Raw genomic sequence first — 7,885 nt, 5'->3', positions numbered from 1 at the left:
ATACTCTGGACACTAGCCCTACGAGTATGGCGAAAGTGTCCGGCTTTGGCTACGCCGCCTCCGTAGCCCTACCAGTCTGAACGCTAGGGGTGCAATTTGCATATGCAATGCCATTTCCTTTCGAACGGCACTCAGCAACTCAGGCTACACTGTGACCGTTGGCTGGCCAACACAGTTTTTCAGTCGCTCCCAAATCCTCATTTTTTCGCCGATAATTATCATTGGAGACCAACTTCATCTCTTCAATTGGATTTTCTGGAGAAGGTAAGTGACTTTTCGGGCTCTGTTTGAAAAATTAAAGTAATTTTGCGATTTCAGCGATTTTTCATAGTACGATGTTATATGTCGAGCGCGGACTTGTGTTGCTGTACCAACTACGGTAGCATGAAATTAAGGCCCAAAATCAAGCATAGTTCGTGGAATTATACTATAAATTAGCTTTTTACCGCAGAATTTTGTCTGTTCATGCCAGGAATTTGATGTTGGGCGGCAAAGTTCGCCGCTGTGTTTTGCCGCTAAAATCCAATATGGCGCCAAATCAACATTAGTGTACTGTACGTTTACACTACGTACACTGTGTACTCGCATACGCTCATAGTGAAATAAATCCCAAAATGTGCGTATTTTTAGGTCAAATGTTACTTTTTTGGGGGAAACTATCATCAAGTGACACTTTTAGGTTGTAATACGTAAAATTCGTGTCACAGTTGTTTTTAATTATTTTCTCTTTTTTTTTTTTTCAGGGTCATCACAGTCCGAGGATGGCTTCGAAGCTTCCAGCCGGGGCTTCCCATAGAAAAACTTGTGCATGTGACCTCATGGTTGTTCACTTTTAACTTTTTGACGTAATTTTCGTGTCTGATTTGTCTCAGTTTGTTGCAGTCAAGTCTCTGAGGCTTAAGTATTGATCAAACTTCAGGTTTATTTAGAATCAAGCTGTTGTCTTTGCAGTATATTGAATTCAGAACTTATTAATTTTCTTTTTAATTTAACCAACACAAAACCAACCGACACGTTCCAATATTTATTGAGAAATTCGTGTCACCCGAGCGGCACTTTCAAAGGCTTCATTAAAGGTGAACTTCTCCGATATGCTTGCACATGCAACAACGACATGGACTTCATTGAAAAGGTCAACTTTCTCACACGCAAACTTCAACAACAAGATTATAGAAAAAAAAGATATATCTCGTATAAAGAAAGATGTTAATCTCACCAACCATCGACAATACCTCACCGATAAAGATAAGAGGAATATGACATAAGAACAAAACTGGTTTACACAACGACCTTCAGTCCATCAAAACCAGGCAAATCAAACAATGTCTAACAAAAAATTGGCAAATAATAGAAGCCGATCAAACACTGGTCAAAGTTTTTTCCAGAAAAACCTATCATAGCATACAAAGGAATAAAAACTTAAGAGACATCCTCGTTCAGGCACAAATCAAGCACGAGGATAAAATAAACACGAACGGCTGACCAACAAACCACTCAAAGTTCAGACCACAACATATCCATACTAGCATCTCTAGTTGATGAACAATCGCTACTATCAAATTAACATGTGGGATAAATAGCTCCAACACATAACCGGTTCTTTCCCGGGGACCCAGATCACATGACCAGGGTCAAAGCACTATCGATTCACCGGTGTCTCGCCATGTTTCTCCATATCATTGATCGAATCAATATACCGCATCACTATGAAAGGTAGAAACGATGTGTAAAGTTGCTCTCATTTTCCTATATATAGAAACAGACTTCAAGATACATAAAACAATTTATAAATTCTAAAATTCTGAGAAAAAAATACTAAAGAACTGTAGTTGTAGTTAACATAAAATTATTCTCGTTTGTAGAGGCCATCTAATCTGTGGTGAATGTATAATGCCCACTGTAACAAGTACTAGAAAACGGCATTCATAGGTGAAATTTTTAGACGAAGTTTCGCCAAGGGTCTATTGAAAAGTGTACCATTTCCAGTAAAATAGCTCTGTGAAGTTAAAAATTGGTATACACAATTAATTGTTACTGAAAAGACACTGCTGAAATTTGATTGGTGTTCAAGACCCGGAAGACCATTTACTAGCCCCGTTTCTCCTTCATAGACAGACCCAAATCGTGTTATGCAACAGAAACTACTCAGTATACACATCGACAATCTTTTGAAGGTAGGTTTATTTTTACATGACAGACTGTTTATATCAGAAACAAATTCCTAAAAAACACATATTACCTATAACATTCATTCAGGTCCGCGGTATAGCGTGAATATAGGCATGTTTAGGCGACCCATGCTTGTGTGACCCCTGCGTACTACTGCGACCTTTGTTTTGAAATGAAAACGAGGCTATTTTTCTGAGGGCGCTGTTCAAATTACACCCCCAGCATTCAGACTGTACGAGTATGGCGACAGTGTCCGGCTTTGGCTACGCCGCCTCCCACCTCGGCCGTAGCCAAAGCGGGACACTCTCGCCATACTCGGAGGTGGGAGGCGGCGTAGCCAAAGCCGGACACTCGCCATACTCGTAGGGCTATCTGGACACAGCCCCTCCCCTGGAAATGTGCTATTGATAGTATTACTATTGTGGGCCGGGCGACAACAACGGCAGAGCGAAACTAGGCCAAGCGCACTGAGGCTGAGAGAAGACTATACAAAAGCCTGCAGGTACCGGGTAGTTTTATTGCACCGACCAAGATATATTTAGCCACGTGCAAGATTGGAAGGCCTCTGCTGACTCAGCCTCAGGGAACATAGCCGAAATATCGAGATTTGTCTTTTTTGAAATAAAGTAATTAATAAAACATAAATGAAAGCCAAAACAGCAAGCACACTAAGCCCAAACAAAGACATTTAGTGTGAATTCGCCCAAAAATGAAAAATACAACAACTTCTAAGCTCCGACACTTTGTCTATTACTTTTTTTAATTTAGTTTAACTCAAGATTTTATAATGAACAAAATCAAGGAAACTGTAAAATGTAAATTGTGGTCTTGGCCATAAAGGAAATTGCTGTATATCTGGCTTATCATTGTATATTCATTGCTTTTCGATCGTAAATAGGGCACGTTTACCAGATAAAACTTGATTCCCAATGAAGCAACTAAGCCTTGTAAAGGGTGCTTGTTGACAGGAGAACCACCAGTTGTATCAACGATAGTCCCAATGGAATAAAAGAGTGGAGGCTATGTTGAAGAATCTAGGTGTCACACAAAGAGAAACGGCCCTTATAAGGGTTATGGAGTATAATTTTCTAGATCTTGCTATATTCTTGAAGAACACTGATTTGTGTTGACCCTCCTGTAGCCTTCCCACTGTTAAACAGTTTGCTTATTGTACAACTTGGATACTTTGCTGTCCTCTTGAAAGTGTTCAGTTTTGTACTTTGTCCAATTTTGGAATGTACTATACCACACTCTCTGCTAGTGTGAGTTGAGTATAATAAAGATTATTCATAGATTATTCATTATTCATAGTATGAAGTCATTTGAGCAACTTGATTGGTAAATGTAATAACTGAATAAAAATATTCGTTCTTGAAATTTAGCCATGGCCTATGTATATGCACCACCGGCTTTTACACAACACAAACCATAGTTACGAGATTGAAGTAGGGAAAGTTCTCTTCTCATTCCACTGTGAATTAGCGTAAAAGACATGTTTTCTACAAATTACTTCCGGTCCTTCAGCAGTGTTTGCTATTGACAAAGGAAGAAGAGAACTTTCCTTGTACTTCAATGTCAATGCTTCCATGATGAACGTACACTGTATTATTCATTATGCATGTACACAAAACAACGTAATTACAATAACCGGCTGAATAATGCAATAAAACGTGTAAAAACAAATGTAACGTTATTCTGTAAACGGTGCAGACTCCATAAAATGAAAGGTATCACAGAGAGCAGCTTTACAAATGTCCGCTGATTAGAGAGAGGTCTTACCAACCGTTCCTATTATGTCAGTAACATATTCAAGAGTAACAACTCCTAAAGGTAAATTTACAGGAGCCTCAGATTAATGACAACATTCTTTTTGGGTTCAAGTTTGTTTGTTTGTTTTTCTTTTTGAATTCAATTTGTTGAATAAATGCTGCTGTCCTGGATATCAGGTTGCATGGGTAGCGGTGATATAAGGAGGAACTGGATCAAAATGACAAAAAACTAAGTGGCATATAAAGTTTCAATCGAAAAATCGTTTTGTTTTCTTTCTGACTTTGGAAAAGTCATGTGTAAGCTTCATTTGAAAATGAATGAAATGTAAGGAGCGGTCCAGAGGGAAAACCTTCATATTCTCTCATTTCCCAACAAACTTGTGAAATTTTACAAGAAGGTAAAACACATGTACTCCGACAATATATAACCAAAGATCTGATGATAGCAAACTCTGTGACTAACAAGACCCGACATTGTTGATGGTAGGTTAATTTACATGTCCATTGCTCAACGAATTTAACCTTCACAGAGTTGTATCACCGAAATGCTATTATTTATTTCAACAAAATTTTCAGCAATACATATGTTTGATCACTATTTATTCACCAACGTACCTTTTTACGTTAAATTATCAATTCTCTTTTGAAGGTATCATCTCTCATCATTTTCCATAAATCTTTCTGACTTGTATTTACCGTTACACATCATGCCGATACAGGCGAGATGCCCATGCAAGCACATGTAACGAACGATATCATTTAACGTATTGAATAGTTATGGAATTATTTAATAATGATGACACTAATTATAAACCGAAATGTTGAGAGTGAACCGAAAATCGAATCCACATTGACATTTACACTGTCACAGATAGATGTGGTACTGTCACAGATAGATGCGGTACTGTCACAGATAAATGTGGTACTGTCACAGATAGATGTGGTACTGTCACAGATAGATGTGGTACTGTCACAGATAGATGTGGTATACTGTCACAGATAAATGTGGTACTGTCACAGATAAATGTGGTACTGTCACAGATAGATGTGGTACTGTTACAAATAAATGTGGTACTGTTACAAATAAATGTGGTACTGTCACAGATAAATGTGGTACTGTTACAGATAGATGTGGTACTGTCACAGATAAATGTGGTATACTGTCACAGATAGATGTGGTACTGTCACAGATAAATGTGGTACTGTCACAGACAACTGACATTTCATTATGGTTATTTGCTAGAAAACATTAACAACATCAATCATTCACCAAAAATATCCAACACATTATTCAGTTAGTGCATTGACCTTTTTCATCTACTTCTTTCAAATACAATGTAGATCACGTACTTGATACTGACAGAAACCTTCATATTCTCTCATTTCCCAACAAACTTGTGAAATTTTACAAGAAGGTAAAAGCACATGTACTCCGACAATATATAACCAAAGATCTGATGATAGCAAACTTCGTGACTAACAAGACCCGACATTGTTGATGGTAGGTTAATTTACATGTCCATTGCTCAACGAATTTAACCTTCACAGAGTTGATTTATCTCAGCATTTATCTTAAATCCAGAAAAGTTACATCCTCTTTCAATATTACTTTTCAATACGATTTCTCAATTAAACCTGGCTTTTGAGAAATTCTGAGAGAATGACAAGGGCATCACCCTCCTTGCATGTCTTTGTGCAATACCTCCCATTTGTATTCAATAATAGCTCTACAGACGCCCGGAGTGATTAGTGTACAGCTCTACAGTGTTTTGATTGACTGACCAGTGAATAATCTCCGTTACTAAGACTGCACTTCATGGCTCTCATCCGGGTGAGAGTCCCGAAGTACGTATACAATTTGGGTAAACCGAGACTAATCAGTATACAATAACAGCATGTTTGGTAAGCTTACTATGCCAGAAGCATAGGGAACAAATCTAAAATTTGGGGGAGGGGATGGTCAAGTAAGATTGTTTGTGAAAACGCATACTACTTTGTATAAATTTGTATATTTTGGCAAGTTATTTGCATGTAGAAAACGTGCACAACATACACGGTACATGTACTACAATATAGCATACATTTGTTGTGGAGGTATGTGTTGAGTAATGCCCTGCTGTCATTATGAAAAGGAAGATGTAGCCTACTAGATATATTATGTATGTAGAGATAGCGAAAAAATACTCTAGAGTTGTCTCCAGTTAAGCTACGACGATTTATTAAAGATAGCAGTCACCAGAGTGATTCACTGTTGTGAGTTGTGGAGTTGTTTTTTTTAATCCAAGATGATACAATACATTTTTCGCGTGCTCAACCTTCGCTGAAATGCACAGCGATGATCTATAGTTATAATTCGTCAGTTGGAAGATGAACTTGAGCAGACTGAAAATCAGAACGGGAACCAAGTCACATCACGATCCCTATTTCCATAGCAACGTGGAGAGCTCACTCTTCATCATGAAGGTCTGAGTGGAAATGAGGATTCAGATGACGATCTTAGTCTTAACTCACACAAACCATCTGACCCTTTTAGGGTCACTAATCTGATTCTAAAGGAACTGGTCGGTTTCTTTGGCCTGGGTCGCGGTGGATTCATGGGGTATCACCATTTTTTTTTACTTTGTTGATGGGGTCACCATGTTTTTGAAATGCTCAATTTGGGAATGTCAGTGTGTTTTAGAGATCATACTTGCCTAAAATACATCGTACTAGCCACAATTTCATCATTCAGTTGCATTTTTCGGCTCGCCCTTCGAACGCGTAACTTTAAAGAGGCACTCCCACTGGAAACATTTTTAAAACACATTTTTTTAGTGCCAACGGTCGATATTTGACATGGCGACTGCGCGCGGATCGCGATATATCGATAAAAACATGTCCTCAAAAACGTTAAAGTTTGAATTCCGGTGGCCCACCTGAATTCAGCTTCCGAACATCGAACGTTCGGCACTAAGGCCATTGTCAACTAAGCTATGGAGTACGAATCTACGCTGACGCTGCTGTACGCCACAGCAGTACCACTCGCGTCGGTGAGCGGTCATGTCCCATGGGAGAAAGCCGAGTCCTACTGACTCGGCAAAAAAAAACGAGAAACAAAGTTTGCTGATTCCACCAGAATTCGCATAGGTGACAAGCACAGATAGGTGCGGTTGATACATAGTATGCATAGTGGCCGCCCCGGCGGCCGCTGTGTATCGAACCATGCGTAACTGTGTGGCAGACGACAAAATGTAGTCATCAGAGGCAACTAATATTTTACACGTAAAAACTGATATCTATGTGGTATTGTTTAAAAATTTAATACAACTGATTGAGAATAATGAAAACGACAAAAACTAAGGAGAAGTTTTTAAAAAGAATTACCAGGGGGTAAAGGCATTGATAATGATGTATATAAAGTCATCGCAGTAGGAGGTAAATTAATTGCGTCATTCGAACGTTTTTGGACTCCTTAGAATATCGTCAATCAGCACAACAACACACTTTCGGGGGATTTCGGGTCAGAACCGGAAACGATCGTAAAACTTCGGGATGTGAAAAATACGCTCGGGAAAGGACATGTTTTTATCGATATCTCGCGATCCGCGCGGAGTCGCCACGTCAAATATCGACCGTTGGCATTAAAAAATGTGTTTCAAAATGTTACCAAGTGGGAGTGCCTCTTTAACATATAAGATATATATATATATATATATATATATATATATATATATATATATATATAAAAAAATATATATATATATCAGAGTTATCTGAATGTTTGCAAATTGGAAGTCTGTTCCGCATAGTATGCTAATCATTTTGAAATCTGCAGTTCACATGAAGAGCATGACGAATTTGTAGAGGCACCGTGGGGCAGTGGGGGGGGGGGCAGTGGTTAGGGTACCGATTTCACTATAAGAGAATGGTGAGTTTAAGATCCGGTAAGTCTTACAACGGACACATTG

The sequence above is a fragment of the Ptychodera flava genome, chromosome 7, assembly GCF_041260155.1.
Source record: "Ptychodera flava strain L36383 chromosome 7, AS_Pfla_20210202, whole genome shotgun sequence".
Taxonomy (NCBI): Eukaryota; Metazoa; Hemichordata; class Enteropneusta; family Ptychoderidae; genus Ptychodera; species Ptychodera flava.
The sequence above is the reverse complement of the archived record's forward strand: the minus strand, read 5'-3'. Positions refer to the sequence as shown.